Consider the following 23,822-nt stretch of genomic DNA (forward strand, 5'->3'; position numbering starts at 1 on the left):
AGTCTAAGGTCTATCAGTATTATTAAAGACTGAGGCGAAAAACGCATTGAATGCCTCTGCTTTTTCTTCATCCCTATTAGTCAGGTGACCATCTTCAGCAAGTGTCGGTTCAATGTTTTCTTTAGACCTCCTTTTGCTAACATACTTAAAAAAACCCTTCTTGTTATCTGAAACCACACTGGCCAGTTTCAACTCTAATTGAGCTTCGGCCTTTTGCTCCTTGCATAAACGAACCACAGCTCTGTAATCTTCCTGTGAAGCCTGACCTTGCTTCCAGAGATCATACAATTTCTTTTTCTTCTTGAGCTCCATGAGGAGTTCCCTGTTCAGCCAAGCTGGTCTTCTGCCCCGCTTGCTTGACTTACAACACAGTGGAATTGCCTGCTTCTGTGCTTCTAAAAGGTGGTTCTTAAAGACTGATCAGAACTAGGTTACTATGTTCAAATTCACTGTCACTGAGGCGTGATCATATCTGTGCTGGCTGCTCTTCTGGGGGGTGGGAAGCGCAGTTGCAGATGGCAAAGAGGTATCTGCAAGAGGTGGAACCAAGTCTGGAAGACCTTGGATTATGGGCGTAACTGAGTGAGCTCCTATCTCTGCAAATTATCCTGGCTATTCATGGAGTTATCATCTGGAGTGGGGACCTACACTGGTACTTGGTGTTGACATCTTCCTGCAAAGGAAATTTTCCTGAAGAAACTAGCCCAGGATCATCTTCCTCTGAAGTCAACTTATGTAAATAAAGATCATGTGTGACAAAATGTTTAAGTCAATGTCCAGACTCCAGTTCCAGGGGTAGGACTAAAGGTCCTGTTTTGAGGGTGGGCTGACTCAGCTGCAGAAGAGTGAGCCAGTCATCGAAACAGGATTTGTAACCTTCATGCCTACATGGATTGTGGGTAAGAGAGTAAGAAGGAAGGCAGAAATGCCCAAATCCTTCACCAAGGACAAGAGTAGGGTTTTTTTCACCATTTCAGCAAAGCCACCGAGGCGAAAGGCTCCAGAGCGGAGGATCGTGCCAGGGGACCCTTCCTAAAGCAGCAAAACAGTGGCAAAAACCATGAAGGCAAAAGCTCGGGGAATGAGAGGGTGCCCCAGCCCCCCACCCCCACACCGTGAGCCTGAGGAGGGAGCTCCTGATGAGAGGCAGCTCTGACTCGGCATGGGCTGGGACAGGAGGGACGGCGGCCAAACCCCCTCACACACAAGAGCTGCCCCCAGGGAGCGCGAGCGACCCGGAGCATGGCGAACAGGGCGGGCAAACAGGACATGGCGTGTCAGGAGGGCGTGGCGCGGCAGTTTGCATGGCAGCTCGCGCAGGCAGGGCGTGCAGGGAAGGCGAGTGGGCGGGGTGAAGTCCCCCTCCTGGCTCTAGAGGCCAACTCAACCAACTCAACCAGTAGTCATCGCCCTCCCAGAAGAGGACCCAGCTATGGTTTCCACTCGGCCGAAAGCCATCGCCAGAAGGAATGTGGTGACCCAGACGGAGCCCTCACACAAGCATACAGCTGTCCAGGTCGCCGGCTGTAGGATGTGCCTGAGCCTGTCACGTGTACCGGAGGGCAGCAGAGACAACACCCGTGTGCGGTGTGACCAGGTGGATGATCTGCTCGGCCTGGTGGCAGAGCTGAAGGAGGAGGTGGAAAGGTTGAGGAGTATCCGGGAGTGTGAGAGGGAGATAGATTGGTGGAGCCGCACCCTACCATCCCTGAGGCAGAGGCAGCAGATGGAGGCTCCGCAAGAAGCAGAGGATCCCCTGCCCTCTTGCCACCAGGCAGAAGGAGGGGACGTAAGTGACGGGGGGGAATGGAAACAGGTCCCTCCTCAGGGTGTCAGGCAAACGCCTGCCTGGCCTCGCTCACCTTCCTGGTTGCCCTTACAGAACAGATATGGGGCCCTGGAACTTGAGGGCCAAGCAAATGGGGATGTAGATGAAGGTCCACCCAGGGGGTTGCCTAGGGTGAGGCAGTCAGCCCCACGCATTATGACTGCCTCTGCTAAGAAAAAAAGGAGGGTAATTGTCGTAGGCGATTCCCTTCTGAGGGGAACAGAGGGCCCTATATGTTACATGGCACCGGGCCTGCTGGCGACAGACGGAGTCCAGCTGTCTCACAGGGGGAAAAGGATTCTCGCCCATGAATTGGTGGGGCTCATTGAGAGGGCTTTAAACTAGGTTTGACTTCCTGCAAAGGGGTAAGTTGTAGGTCATAACCATATAACATGGGTCTGAGGCAGGGGAGCCAAATTAATTCTAATTTAGCAGCCAGAGTTCATTCTAATTTTAGCAGAAGCATAAAAATCCTTGCATTTGCTTTTCTCTGCACAATTCCTCATCTTTAAAACTGGGATAATGCTGACCTTCCTCACACAGGGGTTAAGAGAAATCCATTAATGTTTGTGCAGTGAAATGAAAGCTAGAAGGTTAAGTGGTTGTTGTTCGTGCCAATAATTCATCACACTGGGCATAAAATTAGAGTTGACAGTGACCTTTCCTTTCCTGAAGTCCTCTTTTGGGCCAGACTCTGGTATCTCTTATTCTGGCATAAATCCAGAATATATACATTCATAACAGCAGAACTGTTGTAGGTTTGCAGGGGTAAAAACTAATCAGAACATTTTGCTCTCTTTTTTTTATTAACAACTCTTATTATTAATCAGATATCAAAGTTTATGGAAATCCTTTCAGGCAAATAAATACTTTTTATTGCTGGCATAAAGCTGATGATAAATTAAGTGTCCCTCATTTCCATAAACATATCCAGCAGTAGAATGTCTTTCCTAGGTAATGCAATTGCCTATTAATTATTTCCTTGTCTTGCTGAAAATGAATGTAAGGGGGAGAGACAGAGAAATTTATTTATACACAAGAATGTAGGGGAAAAATTCCCTTGCACGGGAATGGGCCTTTACATAGGTCTTTACTAATATTTTCTGCATCAGCTACAAATTTTCAGGATCATAAGAGTAATTATGACTGTTGCCTCCGACTCCTGTCATAAATGAAGCTTTATTTTTATGTACATTTTTGCAGAGAAAAGTGTTACTAATCTTAAAGTCAGCAAATTCCTGAGTTAGTGAAAACTTGGTACATACATGTGTATGCATTCACAGCTTTGCCAAATATTCTCCTTGGGTTTCTTTTTCGGGGGCTGGGGTGGGGGAAGGTCATTGAAACTTCTGCAAAAAGGCTACGATATCTGGCTGTGTTCTTTACACACTGGAGAACTGAAGTGTTGGGTTTACTTACATCCAGAGCCAGTCTCTCCTTCAACCATTTCCTGTCTTAAAAACTCCACCTTGAATCTTTGCTGCAAGAAGTATGCCCTGAGTTGCCTAGTTGCAAAATCTTAGTGAAGACAAAAGATTTGTAGTGCTACTTCAGCGTAGGTCCCCACAGCTGAGGTTTATTGCAATTAGATAAATCAATGTGAAATTAAGAGTGTTTTGTCACTTATTAACTCAAATTTAATGATCTTGATTAGTAAGTACCTCTTTTTGCATTGAAGACAAACTGAGACACTGCAGTATAGGATGGTGATGCTGGAAGCATAGAAACCTGCCTTTTTCAATTAAACAGTGGAAGGCAATGATGCATCATGGTGAAAAGGAAAGGTCCCAGATCATATTTTGCCCATGGTCATAATCCCTAGAGCACCTCCATTTAGATACTTCTGTCAACAATTTATGCTACAAGTAATTGGCCAATGTTGCCTTTCATTTATTCTCTCTAATTTATTGTTTTTCAACATACACTTACTGAAAGCTATGACAGAAGAAACAGAAATGCCTGTGTCACCTTGTATTGAAGATGTCTATTTCAAAAGTCCTGCTGACTGACCCACTTCAGGTATGGATGAGTTGAAAGCACCATAAGAAAACTGTCTCCATTTGGCTTGAATTTTTCTCTTTACTTTTCCTCAAGTTCAGGAATTTCCTGAATCTCTCAGCTAGCTTTAAAGTAAGATTAGTCTGTAAAAATTAGAAATGCCAATATCCTGGGCATCATTTTGACCAGTATCTCTCTGTTGATGTTGGAAGAGATACCAAGGAGTTATTCACAGGCATCAGACAAAAGGATCAAACCCTCTCACATCAGAAACTAGTCATTGTCATCATTCTCCCTCCCCTTTTAGAAGGAAGGAAGCAGTTGCCTGTAGCTGGGAAAGTCATTCAACAGGCTGAGCTCTTCTGGCCCCTGTGAAAACCATCCAGAGACGGCCAAAAGTTCAGGACAACAATAAAGACAGGGTGTAGCATGTTGACAGAGCCAGGATTGGGAGGAAAGCAGACAGTGGCATTTCCCCTCTCTTGCTTTTAGTAAAATCAGTCCTAGGAAGCTGAGATGGCAGTAAAGTGCCGTCTTCTACTGTCTCTCTTCCCGCAGCCTGTTTTACCATGAAGATGCACTTTGATGCAGCTTTATTCAGGGAAGATGACAAACTACTGAAAGTTATAGCAGATCAGAGGTCCCGGGCGGAGAGAAGATCCCATTTGTGCATCTGGCTCCACAGCAATCTGATGTGCAGGGATGTGCTCTGTCCCTGGCAGCTTTACGAGGGTTGCAGGCTGTCTCCACCTCTGGAAATGAACCTGCACTGGAGGAAGGGTGCTCACACACACCAAAGTGGGCACCACTGCGGGATCATTCCTGTTTCTGTATGTGGATGTGCAACTAACACCACCAAAAATTGTGTTGAGACCTATACTGAGCCCCAGAAACTTCTCACTGGTATTCATCAAAATCTTTCCTAGGCAGCACAATCTATCTGAAATCTCTGCATACTCCCCCTTGGATGAAAGTAGGCAAATGAAATGTTAATTGGATTGCAAGATTGACTACACTGAGGACGAGGGTTGCAGGTGGTTAACAGTATCAATAGCTACATGGTACCAATACAGCTTCTACCTATGGAGAACATCTAAAACCACCAGAAAGTCAGGTCTCTTTTCTTCTTGCCTTTGTTTGAAACCTGAGGCTGTGTCTCTACTATTAAATTCTATGGTGGCAGAGAGCATTTGTGTGTACTGGAAGTCATTGTCTCTACTGTTAAATTGCTAGAATGGAACCCCAGAGTGGCTGTGATCGGGGTCGGAGGCATGGCCCAGGAGGTAGCTCAGGCCCATTCCCAACAGGCACTTCAGATGTCACTACCCTGATTTGAATGTTAACAGAGTTTAATAATATGAATGTAGGTTTTTCCATGCTCCAGTGCCAGAGAACAATCCAGACATATTTAATTTCTTAGAATAGACGTAGCTTAAATTTCCCAGGGATGAACTGTTAATAACAAAAGAGATCAAGAATCCGTTTTACATATTATGTCAGCAGAGTATATCGTGCATGATCTTAAAATATAATGTGCATTTCAGTGCTGGCCATTATATATATCAGTGTAGAAATCTCACTTTTGTAATTAATGTTGCTCCATTTTCTACTAGGAAATATAATTTGTGTATGGAATGGAGAAACCTTAATGAATCAATGTCACAGTGTTCAAATGCCTGAAAAACCTCTTCCTTTTATGGCAGTGGCAGAAAGTAGAGTGATATAAATGATACAAGCAAGTAATCTTATCACAACCTAACAAGTCCCTGTTTATCAGCAGGGCTGAGGTAACTGATACTCAGCACATCCCTTTCAAAATGAGCCACATTTTTTTAAAATCCCTTCACAGATACTGATTCACTGAAGTTCATTCCACCTGCCTGGAGATTATTTTCCTGATACTAGCGACCAGCAGCAAAAAAAATCATAAACCTTCAAAGCAGGTTAAGCTAAAATTTTTAATCTTCTGACCAGTATGCTAAAAGATGCATAAAGTATGCATAGTACGGTTAGTATTCTGCTGAGAAGCGAGAGATCATTAAGCTAATCCTGCTCTTTATAGTTGTCTGTCCATCATGGATGAGCGGTCATTCTTAGCATCACTCAGTGCTTGTGTTCAGCTGTTTAAATGTTAAATGGCAAAAGTGTATCACCAGCAAAATATATAGGCACTCAAAGAAGCTACTTCAAGGCAGTCTGAGATCTTGCAGAGTGCAAGCTGCCCTTTTTTAACTGCTGGCAATGGTCTTTCTTGTGAAATGTGAGGTTGCTTAGCTGTGTCTGCAAGGTGAGACGGGACAGTATCTTGCATGTCACAGAAGAGGTGAATCCATGGAGGATGGAAGCACAAGAGGAGAAATGCAAAGCTGGTGAAGTCAGCTCATTCTAATTCATTGTTTGTTTTAAAACTAGTGTAAGATAAGTTGGCTTCCGCTGAGTTATACACATCTATGCAGGGAAGTACTGCTGAAGAAAAGTGAGAGAAGTTGGGAAATTTAATGGAAGAAGTGGCCTGGCAGGTAGCCTATTGGTTGCATGGCACACTCAGATCACTGAAGATGTTGGCACCTGAGTGTTTGGGTTTGGGTAAAGGAAAACTTGTGGTTTTGGTTCAGTCCTCACGCCTGGTCAAGGTGTTGTTTCCCTGACAGTCACAGCAAGGATGCAGATAATGTGGGATGAGGTCCAGCGGCGGTCATAATCATTGACCTACAAACCCCAGAAAAGAGTGATAAAACTACTTCTATCCACTTTCATTCCAACTCAGCTCTAAAAATCACTTGAACTGAAGCCGTGAGTTTCTTCATTGCTTGTAAATATACATAAAGTGCTGTTTGAGACGTTTAATTAAGTTTTGAATGTTGGGGGGTTTTTAAGTTATTTTAAAAAACTCACAAAACTCTGTTCTCAGATAATCTAGATTAAATAAAATAAAAGAGTTCAAGCTGAGTAGACCTGCCAGTTTGAAGGGATCTTTCATTAGAAAACTAATTAACAGAAAGATAGGGTTCAAAGTTCACCAAGAGGATCAACTTTCGTTTTGACTTAAATGTCATTGTTACAAAAAAGCAAAGGCAAGTCTGGTTGACAGCATTTGCCACATTGATCCCATGGGCATTTAGATATATAAGAAACCAGCTACTGCTGATATGAGGGGCAGTGGGAAGGAATTTTGGAGTTTAATGCAAATATATTCAACAGAACTAATTTTTTTTTAGAAGAAAATGAACAGCCACTTTTTCAGCTTGAGCCCAAACCAGGAGCTTAGAGGTTTACTAAATGTTCTGTTATCACCAGTTTATGTTTCATCTGTTAAATAAACTTTCAGGAGCTTTGTGGCTTAAGAAAACCTCTGACATTTTAAACATCTGTTAAAGAAATGCCAGTTCATTCCTCACTTGCCAAGTTACCTTTTTTCCCCCTCCTTAATGCCACCCCAGATTTGCTGTGATGTGGGCTAGCTGTTGAAATGATCTCATACAGACTTGAAGAACCTGATCTTCTATCGAGTCAAAGGCAGATCCTTCAATTGCTTCAGTGGAGCTGACCTTCAGCTGTCATGTGGAGGTGAGAGTCCCTCTCAACTGCGAGCCCAGGAAGAAATGAGAACAAAAACATGATTGAATTTCTCTGTTTCTCTCATGAAAGTCACACCTGCATGTAAGTTTAGCAACTAGGTTTTATCTGACATTAAGAAAAGAAGAGACATTAGCATTGTTGCAGATCCAGCCCCTGAAGAGTTAAAATGCCATTCTATGTGGAAAGTTTGAAAGTGATTAGAAATCTCCTAAATTTCTGACCTTTTCTCTTAAGAAACAAACTTCCTTATTTTCTGAAACACAAGAAAAATATTGTCTAACATTTTTCATCCCAAATTAAAAAATTTGAAGGAAAAGGTGAATTTTCCAAAAATGTTGGACTTAATGCCTTTTATCTCCATCAAATCTTCCTTTAAAATGACTGCACTCCATTTTGTTGTAGAACTATGAGTCTTACAGGAAAAACACCTGCTTTATCTCACTATGAGTTAAACTTGCGTCCCGGAAGAACCAGTGGAGCTTCTTGTGGGGACAAGGTTTACTTTGGCCCAGAAGGAAGAGGTTGTATTAGCACAGGTCATAAAGACAGTTTCTTCCAGTACATATTAATGAGGCAGCTGCTCCAGCTTGATTAGAATTACAGTCGTTACCTCACTCATTTGCCCTTGCAGAAGTGTTATTTTTAATTGGAAGCGGCACTTGTGAATCACCTCATCCAGTTCATTATGAAAGTCCATTGTCACGAACTAGCAGGCAGCATAATGTATTCACGGAGCATTGTGTGTGCTCCCATTTCATGCCAGCTCGGTACTTTCCCTCCCTGTGGAGCAGATAGCTTATTGAACACCCTAGCTGCTCAAACGAGATGACAGGTACATAAGTGATGAGCACAAGGACCCTTATATGTCCCATTGGTGCTGACCCCTTTGCAGGAAAACTGATTATCTCTCTTGAAATGCTCTTGAGGATGGTACCTGCCTCTGGCTGCTGACTCTATTGAAAAGGAAAGAGGAAACTAATGGGAGGGATTAGAGGAGAGGTGATGAATAGCTACTGAAATGGGACCCGGTCTGCACTCCTCCTATTGCAGATACAGAAACCGGTTGAGTTTGTGCTCTCACAAAAGACATTTTTGTCCTGTCTGAGATTCCCTCTGTCCTACATATGTCAGTTTTGCAGTGAAGACACACAGTGCTTTCTGTTGTCCGAGGAATGCATCAGGCTGTCTTTGTGGTGCAATTTCTGTGGCTAAGCAGGCAGGATGGTCAGGTGAAATCAATGCAGACAGTGTCCTAAAGATAGGAACCTTGTTTTTACAATTCAGTCTTAAAAGAAATTCCTTGAACCCTGAAGAAATCCTTTGGTGACAGTCAGTGCTCCAGCATCTGGGAGTTCAGTTTTGCATTTTGCAGTCTTGCATTCATGAGATGTATTTTCTAGGTCTGCTTCATATTACCCAGCACTGACAGCCTTCCTGGGCCATCAGTTAAATATGCAGAGTTGTCTCTCACTTTACTGATTTCAAATTTGATGGTGTCCAATCCTGGAAAAGGAGAAATGTCAGCCTCAAAGGCTTCCCCAGAAAAGACCAGACTGCAAAGCGCTGAATCACACAGTCATAGTGAAGCCCACTTAATTTGCTTTCCTTGTATCTCCAGCAAGCCTCCTTCTAAAACCAGAGTCTTTCAAACATCACTTACCTCTTGCTCTGGCTGGGGAATCCCCTTCAGATGTTAATATAACCAAATACTTAAACTTTTAAATAGAAAGCACGCTCACTACTTAATACCATCGTTTTTGTAACCAACCCTTTTTCTAACACCATCTTTTGCTGCACCTTTAAAAATTGCTTGCCTGGTTTCAAATTAATTTTCACACTTATAATTTTCACACTTCTTTTTTTTTAACTATTTTTTTTTTTTCTTTTTTTTTCCTTGTCCTTTGGAAGGCTGCCATCCTTACTTCTCCCTTTGGGTTATGATTCAGAACCCACTAAGTCATTGGAAAGTTCAGCTGAGATTTAATTAAGACCTTAAAATCTTCTTGAAAGCTCATCTATCTAGAGAGACTCCTAGCAAAGAAATAAAGAAGATGGTACCTTGCAATTTTTCTGAGACTTTTGTAAAATTGACAGATGCAATGACATGTATTGTATTGATATGATATGTATGTGTTTTATCAACTATGATAAAATGCATTCATCAACATCTCTTCTTGCTGTTCTTTTTCACATATCTATGTCACGTTCAGAGGATAAATACCTTCTTTAATTTAGAGATCCTACAAACTGTCTATTACACTGGATGCCAAAAAAAAAATTAAAAAATAGATAACCTTAGAAAAACTGGTACCTCCAGAGAACACCTTCCTTCTCTAAAACTAGGACCTGAGATTTTGATCTTTTCCACTGAGTGTGAAGAGATTAGGTCTTTTTTTCACAGACTTCTGATTAGATTGGTGTCAATGTCTGTCTGAGATAATAGAATTTCTAAATATAGCTGTTCACACACAAATACCTACTTGAGAGGCAGGTTTTTAAGTTCCTATTGTAGCTAATGGAGGTCTGGACCTAGATTCCACTACTGGGAGAGAGGCATCTCATTACATAATAGATGTCCTACCTGGCTTCCACCTACCAATTCAAGCAGATCTCATGTACTGTCAACCCCATGAAGATGTCTCAGACATCTTAAGGCATTTGAAATGGCTAGGTGGAGGTTAGGTGGAATACCCTAAAGATCCTAAAATGGCATCAGGCCTTTACCTTTAAGAAAATTACTGCTTTGAGTGCAACAGGAGCTGTGTATGGATCACAAGTGATAGGATTCAGCTGGTTAATTATTGCTTTCTTGTCACATTTTATGTGACTGGAATGCCTTTTCCCCTACAGAAAGGCACAGGTCTCCCATAGGTCCTCTGTACCATTAGCCCGCCTCATGAGGCTGTATCTGGGGACCTTCTAGTTGGACATATAGAATAACCAGCTAAAGGCTGAGTGGGTTCCACACATACCTAACATAGTACTGGATGGTTACATTTAAGCAAATGAATGTGCCCTTTAGATTTAAATATCTTAATTCAGAGCCGAGTCCCATCACTTGCTGCTCTCTAGATTTCAGAAGGCTAAAATAGAAGGAAATTAATTCCTGCTGTTGTGATAGATTCCTGCTCTGGAAATATTACAGAGTAGGGATCGGAATAGAAATAATTACCTTTATGCTGGCTTCAAGGTGACTGCAGCTGGAATCCTTACCTGTCAGATCACTCTTAACAGAGGAGCCTAGACCACTACTGAGACCATTCATGTATCAAAATTAGATGAGATGAACCCAATCTCACAGGTCTGTTAAAAAGTCATGCCTACTTGAGGAGTATCCCAATTACCACTTGGAAGCATTGTGCATGCACTGCGTCTAATAAATATGCATCAGTAGAACAGAGCACAAGTACTCCTTGCAGTGTAGTATTGCTGAATTATTTTAATCGCATTTGCAAACAAATACATTGGGAAGTGAATGTCTGCCAACTGATAGTTCTGTTGTGCATCGAAGATTTTCATGCTGTCATACTGTGTCCCTAATCAGTATTCCTTACCCAGAACCTTTGCTGCTGACCTAAAAATATTCAACACCTTTTTTCAAAACTAATGGTCTTGTTTAGGTGTGGTTTAAATCAGCCATTCTTCACCTAAGAGCTAATCTCTTCCAAACACTGGGTTATTTTGTGGTGGTAATGAGGGGAGAATAATCTATCATCTGTATAGTACTAGTATGCAAGTCTTTGCCTAGTATGTGAGTAATTTCTCCATTACTGGTTGAAAATAAATGTTGAAAGGGGCTTGAGGAATGAAATGAGCCTTCTAGGATCCCAGAAATACAGAAAACCTAGAGACAGAGGGTGAGGCATGTACATTCCTGAAAGTTTTAACCATTTTGATGCGTTACTCTCAAATACTGACATACTTTTCTGGAAAAAGAAGTAACTTGTGGTCAAGAATGAACAAAGAAATCTAAGATCAATATTTACTTGTACCCACCCAGAGGGCAATTTTATCCCCCAGTAACATGTCCTGGCCTGAACCCAGACCGCACTGGATCTAGAATGTGACTCCAGTTAGTTGCATTTGTAGATGGCCTTTGGTAAACTTCCCCATAAACTTGCCCAGGAAAGGTGGGCTTAGTTTTGGAAGTAATTGTCTGTATAATGTCAGTAGGATGGGTTTCTGAAAAGATGGAGAGAGAGTCTGTCATGTTTAAGAAGGAAGGCACACATTCTTCTCTGCAGGAATACCTGGCTATTTCAGTCTGGACGGACCCACCAGCAAGGATGTGCGTTGTTGTAATCCCAGTTCTTGAGCCCAGGCTCCCGTAGGGAGCCCAGAATTTTGTAACTGCAGTAAAAACACTAAATGTCAGGAAAGATTTTGGATTGCCTGTTAGTGGGAGCAAACTATTTAGTCTATATACTTGGGTCCAACTATTTAAGGAAGCTTCAAAAACTGGTCCAAAAAGGATGCTTCTAGCCAAGTACAATAGCAATTCTTTGCCGTTCTTGCTACTCTGTTCTGGTGCACTTTGTATGTACTGAGGTCCTTCATCTACGAAGAAAATGGCAAATTCAGTTCAATACCATGTCTCATATTTGCCAACCCTGAAGAATGCAATTAGGCTTATATGAAATAAACAAATAAATAATTTAGCTACAAAAAGGCTGGTTCTAGAAAATGAACATATTTTTCTGCAAATATGTCATTTAGAGTTTATTACCAGGTTGCCAAAGGACCTCATGAAGATGGTCTTGCTGAGGATGAGAATTGTATGCCATCATATTTGAAATGATTGTGCTGATTGAAATAAACACACAAATACAGATAATTAAAATATATATTGTTTTTCTTTTGTGGAATAATAAAAATGTATTACTTGTTAAACTACTTTGCCAAGAAAACAAATAAGAACTTTGATGTTTTTTCTACCACAAGAATGCAAACATAAAACAACTTTTTTCCGCAAAAGGATAAAATGGCTTCCCCTAAACTTAAATGGTGCATTTGAGTTTTGTATTTGGGAAATAAACCAAAATTTCATTTAAATGTCAATTTTAAAAAAAAGAAAAAACCCACAAAAAATACCTTCCACCCCCCAAAGGAATTACCAATACCTTTCCCCCTCCCCCCAAAGGAATTACCCATAAAATACATGTTGGGCTTTTATTATTATTTCAAACACATCCTAAGTATCAAAAATAAGTTTTATTTTAATTGTAAGGAAAATTTCAGAAAACTTAAAACATTTTATGCAGAGGTAGAGAACAGTTTTCAAGGGTATTGTTCCTAGTGAACAAAGCCACGGGCAGTAATTCTAGAACCCTTTATACCCTACACTAGGGAAGCCCACACCATAGGACTGTGCCAAAGCCCCACAACCTGGTAACAAGAGCTGCTGATAATTAAAACAATATGAGTTGGTGATTTTCACCCAACTTGTACTGGGGTTCTTGGGGAAAGCCTAGTTCTTATCAGTGTGTGCAAGAAGGATATTTCTAAAATGCATTTTCCTTTTCTTTAATTTTGTTTTGTTCAAACTGATGCAAAAGCCATTGGAAAACGTTGAAATACCCTGGTAAGCCAGGACTTGAGCTTCTTCCAGCTGTGGCCTAGTCTCGATTCATTTTACCAGAGTAAAGTTTAGTCTCTCTCATAGGTGGTTGACTCACAACATGAAGGTGCCAATTGATACTCATTGACTAAGAAGGTAATTTAGAGAACTAATCCTGACCTGACATCTAACCTTAGTGATTGATGCTGCCTCCCTGTAGAACCCACTTAATCTATGGATTTAAAAATATTGTCTAAGAAGTTTCCCAACTCTCCCACCCACCAGCAAGTACAGATTATCTAAGGGTTAGTAAACAAATACAACTTTCAGTGAAGCAATTCCTTAGTGATTTTTTACCAGGAGCAAAATTTAACTATCTTCACAGCAGCCGTAGATATTAATATACTATTTATGAAAGAAAAATATATTTAAAAATATCACTAAAGCCATGCATAGCTGGGCACATTTTTTTCACTTTGTCCTAGTGAATTACAGCTTCACCTGTTTTCTCAGCAGACACCTTGCAATAAAGACAGGTATTGTTTTTCAGTAAGAATTCTATGTAAAAATGGTAAAATGTTTATTGACAGAGGGAACACACTTCTTCAGTACAAGTCTGGGTGTGGTCAACAGCACCCATTTTGTCTCAGTCATACTATGCAGGAATTCAGCAGACTTCTATAATCCCCTTAGGCCACTCATTTCCTTCAATTAAAACGTAACTTCAAATGCTAAAATCTTTTTTATACTATAAAATCTTAATTGGTTAAGTTATCCTTCCTTTTGCCCCTTCACAGTGTACCTCAGGGTTGGGTTTACTCGGGTAAACAAATTTCTTCCCTTGCTTTAGCATCACTCAATGGAATCAACTCACAATACCATTTAAACAAGAATGGCCATGAAGCTGCAGAGATCTCTCATCAATCAGTTAGTGGTAACTGATCCCAGAGGCATGTATTGCACCTCTGGAACATTTGAGAACAGACTAGTTGTAGTTAGATAACATTGCAGCAAGACAACTGAAACATAGATCCTTCTTCTTCTTGAGAACATTTTGCTTTAATAATTAGTTTAATGATAGGTTTTTAATGAATAATTTATGATATTCACAAGCTCAAACCTGACTCCCATTGATGCTGTATCTTATCATCACTGCATCCAGTCCTGTACCTATGGGATTTCAGGGTGGAAATCTCAGAGAGAGAGAGAGAGATTATATATACTTGTAGATAGATAGATATAAAAATATGTATGTTTGTATGTAGATGTAAAGATATGGATTAGTATCTACATATAGAAGTATTCATTTTTAAAATTTTCAATTTCAAATAACACTGCCTTCTTTAGACGTTTAAATAAATAATATTATCTCTGAACGATACCACTTTTTAATGGTTCTCTTAACTAATATTAAATTAACTCAAGGCATGTGAACGCACAAAGGCCATTATCACTGCAGCTGAACATCTGTTGTTGCACCAGCTTTTGGGTAGCATTACTTTCCCACTTACAGATTATGAAACATTACATTACCTTTAATGGCTCATCAAAATTATGAGCAATTGTTGTAACCATATCTGCACTCCCAGGAGTCTAAGCACATCATGGTTTACATAGTCATCAAGGTAACAGAGTAGTACAAAAGTTTTGAAGGAGAATGAGTTTGATCTCTGTATACCTGAAGAGTTCTTTTCATGTAGGGAAGAAAAGCATGGAAGAAAGATGTTTTAAGTCTTTCTCCTTTGACCAGGCTATTTAATTCATCACTCCTTTAGGCTCTGTTGTAAATTAGTTCTGTTTAACAATAACAAAATAGCCTTCATTAATTTGATTTTCCCAAGTTCATCTTGACCTCTGGGCTGTTAATGAAATGTAAGAATTTTTCCCTATATAATTTGCACAAAGCTTCCCAAAGTGAAGTCCACCTTACACACTCATAATGGTGTTGGTCTGGTGAATCTAAGGCACAATTTTTAAAGCTCCCAGTGCATAAAACCTTGAACAAAACATCCTAAGTGCTCGTGTATCTACCGACATATCACATTTACAGTCATAACCACAAGTAGCTCTGCACTTAGCTCCATGGTGAGCTATTGCATATTGAAAAGAACTGCGTCTATTTGCCATTTGAGACGTATGTTGTCACATACCAGCAACTCTTGTATACCACTCCCTTTCAAACTTCTGTACAGCATGTTTATGTGCCCTGTAATTAGACTAAACAAGTTCTCCTGTTTAAGTCTCTGATGACACATCGGTTTAGCTTGCTCCCCATTTCACTGCAGATCATTGCTCCCTAGACCATCCAAACTGCGCGCAGGCTGCTCCAGCTCTGGGCTCCTAGCAGGAGTGATCCAGTTGGCTCCATTTAACCAGGCATGGCTGACAGTACAGTTTTTTCTGGGGAATGCTCCAAGCAGTAGGAATATGTTTTGCATTATTGGCTCTAACGTATGGCCTCAGTGTCAGGCTGTGAAATCATGTAAGGCATCAATTCATTATTTCACGAACTTCAAAGTGGAAAAAAGCACAAAGATGAATCATAACTACGCCTCAAGACCAAAGCAGTCACACAGGACTTAGAGAAGACATCGACTGAGTGCTATGCAGCATGTACACGAGCTAGTCTGCACCATTAGGGACTGGGACTCTCGCCCAGGTGCTACCCACAAAACCAAAATATGCATATGTCATTTTCTCAACTCTTGGATCATTTCTGGGGCTTTTCTTTTCATCCTCCTTAAGTTTGCCAATTTTCTCTCCCCCTATCCTCAGTGCAAGCAGAATGACAGCATCTCTTCCCGTGATTGTGTAGGGTGCAGGCTCCTCGCCTGGCTCACTACTCTGTCTATCCACAGCATTTCTGAGTGAGGAAATTATGTAGAGTCTGTTTCTATTGTTTTCAGAGAAACAAGACTTTAAAGATGCTTTTATGAGCAATCAGGTTACACTGACAAAAAGATGGATTTCTATAGTTTATTTGTGTTCTCAAAAGGAAAAAAATATATATTTAAGGCTCCTGAAAACAGCAAACAGCTCAGCTGAAACAGGGCAACCTAAACCTAGCATTACAACTGTCTATAGGAAACCCCCAGATACTCTGAGGGAAGTCTCCTGGGGTAAGACCACCTGAACATCAAATAGAAAGAAAATGGGCAAATGGTTTTATTTCCTAATTTAATTTGGGGATTTTTTTGCAATTCTCCCTCTTCCTCTCTGTAATGACTAAAAGAGAATTTCTTTATCATGACTTTTCTGAATGTTCGTGCACCTGTAAACTACCGGGGGACAGAGATCTCTAAAGAAATCCTTCTTTTTGCTTATCAAGTGCTGTACTGACTGTTAGAAAATCCGCATGTGTTGAACTAGTCTGAGGTTTACCATTGCTAAGCCTCAGTACTTGAAAGAGGACCTTGGCGCTTCTCACAACAGGAGTTGGATTAAATGAAATTGTGCCCCTCTTATTTTATGGCAGCTAGTCTTTTTTTATGACTTTCTAGCAATGCAAGTAGTTCAAGAACAAGTGCCTTCTTGGGAATATGGTGAAGTTTGGTAGATGCTGAGTTTTCTAAGCTAGGACTCAATGGCAAAAGTTAATGAAAGCCAGAGGCTACTTTAGAAATTCTCAGCAGAATTTCTTATCACCCACTTGCACCACTTGGACCAGTCAGAGCACGAAAGTTTATATCAACTTAATCTTCCTCATTCCCCTCATTCCTTCTTCTCTGGGATTTGTTCTCCTCCCCAGAGGTGAACATTGGTAAACAGAAGCCAGCTATTTCTAATGCAGACCTGGAACACTAGACTTGCTTATTGAGGGTTTTGTGTTTTGTTTTTTTTTTTCCCATGTGGGGTTGGTTTTTCTGTGGGTTTGGGAGGGATGTTGGATTTTGGTTTAATTCATCAAAATTGAACAACTTTCTGTTCATCTTGTATTCACTTATTATTTCTGGCTGACTAGGGGTTGAGGATGAATGGGTGTGCCAGGAGGAAGTAGAGTTTAAAGTTGAATGACATATCTTTTGACAAAATTTATCTTTAAAAACAAGTTACCATTGTGTGTTTCAGCATTGTGATTACTGACCTAGACATAAAACTTTGTGAGAAACTATTCCCTTCCTCTAGCATATGTACTACAGTCACACACATGCGCACACACACGTGCAAACAGGGCAATTACTTATCAAAGGTGCTTAGACAGAATCTGAGCATCTTGTAGTCCAGGATGGATTTGTCTGCACAACCCCCTGTGAAACCACGGAGTGCTATTATCTCTCCTTCCTCTGTCAAGGGAAAGAAAGAGTCCACCCCACCAGAACATGTTGCAGGAACTGCCTTTGAGCTCTTTGTCTCTCTATTGACCCATGAGGGCATCTAAACAGCCAGATTAAACTAGCTACCTAACTTCTGGAGGGCTAAAATTATGAGGTGACTCCCATTCACTGTTACTTGTATAAACTCATATAGGAAGACTCTAATGAACTCTGATTTCCTGTGTTGTAGGTTAATTATTTAGTCACTAAATTACCTTCATTCTTTGTTTAGTCTCTGACCTTGGCTAGCATTTCTAGCTATTAGCACATCATGAATATTAAGCATTAGCAATACCTTTTTTTGTATTGAAAAATCCTACCGGCCTTTCAAAAGGCAGTTGACAGATAATAAAAACTGGGCCAGCTGAACCTATCCATACTCTGTTCTTGGCAACACAGCAAGGCAAACCTGCCTTCATAGGTCCATAGGATCACAGGATGATTCAGGTTGGAAGGGACCTCAGAAGGTCTCTAGCCCAACCTGCTGCTCAAAGCAAGGTCAGCTATGGCTCAGACAAGATTGTTCAGGGATTTATCCAGTTTTGTCTTGAAAACCTCCAAGGACGGAGACTGCATGATTCAGTTCAGATATTCTGACCAATAACAATCACTGGCTCTTTACAGACAAAATAAACATCTCAAAATAGACAAAGAAAAAACTGCGTCAGAAACAGCACAACTAACTCGCTCCATTTGCATAATGATTTGTGTCCTCTGTCCCCTAAATCCTCCCTGGTCCAAGAGTCCCACCTCCCCTCCCATTTCCAGGGCAGACTAGAGGTGGTCCGGGCTGGGCTGTGGCTAATGCAGCCATAGGTATGCAGGTTGGCTCTGCATGCTCATGGCACGGCTGACTGCTGCCAGGCACTACCTGTAATGCCTGAATCATTTGTCTCTGTCTCACTGAGCTGTAATTTAAATCTTTCTATTCTACTCCGCTCCCAATTTTTGCACAACTTTAGGAACATAATATCTTTCAGACCTCTAGCCTTCTCCAAAATTTGGTTGAAACTGGCTAGTAGATTCAAAAGTTAGGGAGAAGCCGAGAGACTGATAGATAGACTGCAGGAATACATAAAGCTTCATTTCCTTAGGAAACAAGTCTGAAAAGCCTTGTATGATTTCTGTACAAGACTGCAGAACCTTGAAGCTGAGAAAAATGTGGAAGGCAAAATGTTTCCTCAAACCAAGCAGACAGTCAAAGTTTTTGGCATTAAAATGGCATTATTTCCATTGCAAATTTGCTTCTCAGTGGCATGGAAGTTACATCAGTTTCTGCTGTTATGCAAAGACATTAATCCTGCTTTAAATGTCTGTAGGCTTTTTAATCCAGCATCCCCAGCGTGCTTACAATAATTAAATATGCCATGTAATGCTCCAATGAGCAAAGTATGATTTGTGGGGAAAGGTAACATCTTTTATGAGACTAACTGATACAATTGGGGAATAAATCAAACAAGCTTTCAGGCACACAAGATTGTTTTTTTTCAGGTTATTCACATGGTTTGACAGTGGCTGTGTGCCTCACACCTTTCTGAAATAACTGCCTTAGACTGAGTAATGTGTTAATACTCCAATGAAATTGGGGGGTATTGCATACAGAGTGGGGATCAGCCATCCTTCCAGGTGTCAGGGCAGTTTCCATCAAATAATACATGGAATTTCAGATTTTTTTTTTCCCCTATAGACTAATACACAATTAAGGACCCCAATTAACATACCCTTCCTAATTGTTCAGGACTACTATGCTTAAAGATAGGAAGGACAGGCTGAAAGCAATGCAGCATTAAATGGCAGCCAACCTGGAAAGAAAAGGATAAGATATGTACAGCCCTCTGTTCTCCAGGCTTCCCACTGCTCTAACGATGCAAAGATCACTGCTGTGGACAATATGAAATTGCAGACAATATATCAGAAGCTTGAGTTGGAAATTACAGGTCTATTGAAGATGTCTAATCTGTTTAAAAGAAGCCACAGGCTTTCCAGCTGCGTTGGGCAGAAGACCTGGTTTGCCTGTACTGCAAAGGAAAAAGGAGAGGGAGAATAATGCAAACATTAATCTATCACAGTTTAAAGAGAAAATGAAAAATTATGAGAATTATGATGATCAAAAATATCTAAACAATTGAAAATAATTTGACTGTTTTCAAATATTTTGTTTCAACTTTGATTCCTGCATTTTTTATCTTTAAGAAAATAAAAACTATCTTAACTAGCTTGAATTTTCAATAACAGTCCTGAAACCAAAAGTGAGATTAAAAAAAAAATTCAAAAAAGATCAAAAGAAAACATGTCAATATCTTTTTAATAAAAATTCAGAATTAAGAAATAGAATAGTAACAAGTCCTTTTCACATTTTCAAGTAAAATACTTTTTTTTTTTTTTTTTTAAATATTCGCATTCAGCCCTAGGGTTTCATTAGCAGGAAGTCATTACTTCTGGGTGATGTGATGACTGAAGGCAGCCAGTCCACCATCAGGGGCTCTATTTTAGGTGGGCAAGTCAGGCTGCCTTCCAGAGAGGCAAAACCACTGCCCATGGTAAGGGTGAGATTTCATTTGGGGTCTGTTCCTCAAGAGCTGTGGGGATGAGGTGACATACTATAACCAGCTGCATGCTGCTTGTGCTTCCAGTGATTATTCCCTGTCCAAATTATTGGATGTGTCTGGGCAGATATTCAGGCTGCAGTTGACAGACAATGGCCCCCTTTATTAGAAACCAGGGCAGAGGAAGGAGATTATACAATCCCAGGTTTTAGACTGACTTGATGTTATGACATGTAACCAGTGGTCCAAACTGCTACACCCCCAATGCCTAAGCAACGGAAGAAAGGACAAGCCACCGTTCTGCTCATGAAAGGGTCTCGTCTCTCCATTACCTCTATCCTGTCTTCATATTTCCTTTTTTTCCTGATCTGATCTCCAACTCCTCTTACTGTGCTTATGAACTCATGACCCTTTGTGAGCACCTATGGTGGCCTGAGGAAAGAGGGGAGAGGTCATGAAGGACAAAGGCGGCAAATGACTGGGAGGAAGAGACAAATGGGATCCCTTCATGATGGCCATGCCAGCTGAAGAAGGTCATGAAAATATGACATTAGTTCTCAGCAGGTGCTGGTGACTACAGACTCACAAAGTCAGTTGCTGAGCTGCTCTGGTGTTTGTTCTGCAGTTAGTGAACATGGACCACCATTGGGCTTCCTGATGCTCAACATACTCCCGACTCCTCCAGTGCACAGTGGTCTAGAGCTCCTGGAATGGGCTGTTTGCTCCTGCTTCTGACAGAGAGTGGCTTGTAGGTCTATGCCCTGCCTTTGCACAGCGAATGTTAAGTAAAGGTCAATACATATGTCTAATAGTGCTTTCTCTCAGATAAAACATTAGGCTGGAAGGAGCCATTTCATGGACAAGGTATCACTCTACAGAGTGACGTAGTCCATCAGTTACCGCTTTATGGCATGGGCTCTGGTGAGAGTAGCTCCCCATGTTAGGACTGGCTGTTTGGGTGTTTTCTTTTTACTCATGTTGTAGTCCAGCATCTCCTGTCCCTTTCCCCAAGCTGCGCTGCCTCACTCCCCAAGCAATCAACACAAAGTGCAGAAATCTAATCTCAACCCTGAGGCCTTGGTACACTGCCATAAGCCACAGCCTGCAAATTCAGACTAGCTCCAGACCTGTAAGTGCAAGGTCTGGGGCAGTGACTAGCTCTTACTTTACTAATGAACATCTGAGAACATCTTAACTGCAGTATCTAAATGCAACCTACATACAGCAATTTATCCCTATACACCAACTTACTCATAGTTAGTACCAGGATTCTGAACTTGGCAAAGGCACCTAAATTACTTTCTCACTTATGAAATATTTATCCTTCTAAATCACAATGATCCCTTCTGGCCTTATTCTCTGAAAGATGTTATTGCAAGTGCCAGCTCCAGGCAGAGCTGAGGGGAGTAAGCAGGGTGTTAGTAGTTGGCAAGAGAGGTGCCTGCCTGTCTCATTTGTTGTGAACAGTTTGTAACATGGTGTTATATGAATAGTCTCATTTTACAGTGTGTCACAGAATGGTTTAGAATTTACCGTGAGAAAGAAGTTAGTCTATGTCTCATAAGAATTGACTGGTCAGGTTTCTTGTTACAAAAATAAGAGGTCTCCTCTAAAAGATCTCTTCATCTAGGTGTTTGAATAGATTACAGCTGAGTGAATGGAAAGAAAGAGCTGTGCATGCTACAGTGATAAAGAAACTTGATAGGTGGGTGGAGCACAAAATAGCAGTAAGAAAAAGAGAGAACTTTCTCAGCACTTTTTTACTATTGCAGAGTGATTTCCTATCTTATTCAAATACCCACAAGGTGTGCATAGAAACATTTCTTTGCACTGACACCTTGAGAGATCTATAACTTTCCTTTCACGAGTTTGAATGTCTTGGCACAGCAATTTGAAAATTTAGTAGAGAAAATGCCTCAATCACAGCACCTCTTCCAGCTTGTTTTCTGCTGCAGTGAACTTCAGACGATAACATTCCCCTATGTCATGAGTCTCACAGCACAGCCTTTCAGATCTTGTTTGCTTGGGCTTTTTTATTGTTTGGTTACAGAGCAGCCACATATTTCACATACAGTTGTAATCTGAAAGGAGATATTTTAAAATAACATAACAAATTCCATGTGACTTGATGATGTTAAATTGGATTTGGTGCATTTATAAATGAAATGGATGATTTTATACTTGAAAGGTTGAAAACTCAGCCTGGCATATGAAAGCAAAACTGCACTTTGTCATCCTCACACAAAGAGGGTTGGAAGAATCTTCTCTCCATGTCCATGGTTTGTACTGGAAGATATGATGGGTTTCGCCTGCAGTAACAGAGACAGTGGTAGGTCACTGGGAAACACTTTTGAAGAAAAGGAGGTAAGCACTCACAAAAACTGGCTTAAAAGTGACTCTCCATCACTGTGAGGGTTTATGAACAAGGTAGTCAAACATCTGGCAGGAATAATGGAGGTGTGGGTCACCATGTAGCACGTCAGGGAAATAATCTAAATGGTCTCTTGCATGGAGTCCCATCTGGCCCCATTCTCTGTGATATAGGTTATTAATAATGAAGACTCTCCAGCCATAATAAAGATCCTCCCATAACAAAAACCTATAATAAAGCCAAAACCACACCCATGGTTACCACTGTGTCTTCAGACAGTATCATCAGTTTCACTCTTTTCTCTTTGGTAGCCAGTCTGAGTACCAAGTAGCCACTTCTTTTCTTGAATTGGCAATGTGTTTCATGGTATCTCGCCACCTCGAGGCCTATGTAATTTTCTTCCTCAAAAATGTTTATTCCCCACTTGTGCTCTGATTTTTGTTATACAACTTGGAGCATAAAGCAGCCTCTACTTTCTGTTTCATCGTTGTTATATACTTACTTCCTTACACTAAGAAGAAACAAAGCCTTTCCAACAGAGTAATGTTGTTGCAGGTAAAACCAAAAACTGGAAGAACAAAAGTTTTATGGGAATGTGCCCAGTAACATAGGACCTATCCAGTAGTGCACACCAAATCCTGTAAGAAAAACACCCACTGAACTGCATGCTGGGGGATTGACAGATATACTATAGGGCATAGGAATGATGCTGCGAGGGGGGCATAGATGTCCTCTTCAACCACTGACCTCCAGAATCCAACCCAAATGTGCTTCAGGTTATAGAATCATAGAATCATAGAATTGTTAAGGTTGGAAAAGACCTCTAAGATCATCGAGTCCAACCATCGACCCAACACCACCATGCCCACTAAACCATGTCCTTAAGTGCCTCATCTACACGTCTTTTAAATACCTCCAGGGATGGGGACTCAACCACTTCCCTGGGCAGCCTGTGCCAATGCTTCACAACCCTTTTCAGTGAGGAAATTTTTTCCTCATGTCCAATCTAAACCTCCCCTGGCGCAACTTGAGGCCATTTCCTCTCGTCCTATCGCTTGTTACTTGGGAGAAGAGACCGACACCCACCTCGCTACAACCTCCTTTCAGGGAGTTGTAGAGAGCGATGAGGTCTCCCCTCAGCCTCCTTTTCTCCAGGCTAAACAACCCCAGGTCCCTCAGCCGCTCCTCATCAGACTTGTGCTCCAGACCCTTCACCAGCCTCGTTGCCCTTCTCTGGACACGCTCCAGAACCTCAACGTCCTTCTTGTAGTGAGGGGCCCAAAACTGAACACAGTATTCAAGGTGCGGCCTCACCAGTGCCAAGTACAGGGGCACGAGCACTTCCCTACTCCTGCTGGCCACACTATTTCTGATACAGGCCAGGATGCCATTGGCCTTCTTGGCCGCCTGGGCACACTGCCGGCTCATGTTCAGCCGGCTGTCGACCAGCACCCCCAGGTCCTTCTCTGCTGGGCAGCTTTCCAGCCCCTCTTCCCCAAGCCTGTAGCACTGCATGGGGTTGTTGTGGCCAAAGTGCAGGACCCAGCACTTGGCCTTGTGGACCTTCATACAATTGGCCTGGGCCCTTCGATCCAGCCTGTCCAGGTCCCTCTGCAGAGCCCTCCTACCC

Source organism: Aptenodytes forsteri, unplaced genomic scaffold (genome assembly GCF_000699145.1).
Source record: "Aptenodytes forsteri isolate BGI_AS27 unplaced genomic scaffold, ASM69914v1 Scaffold263, whole genome shotgun sequence".
Lineage (NCBI taxonomy): Eukaryota > Metazoa > Chordata > Aves > Sphenisciformes > Spheniscidae > Aptenodytes > Aptenodytes forsteri.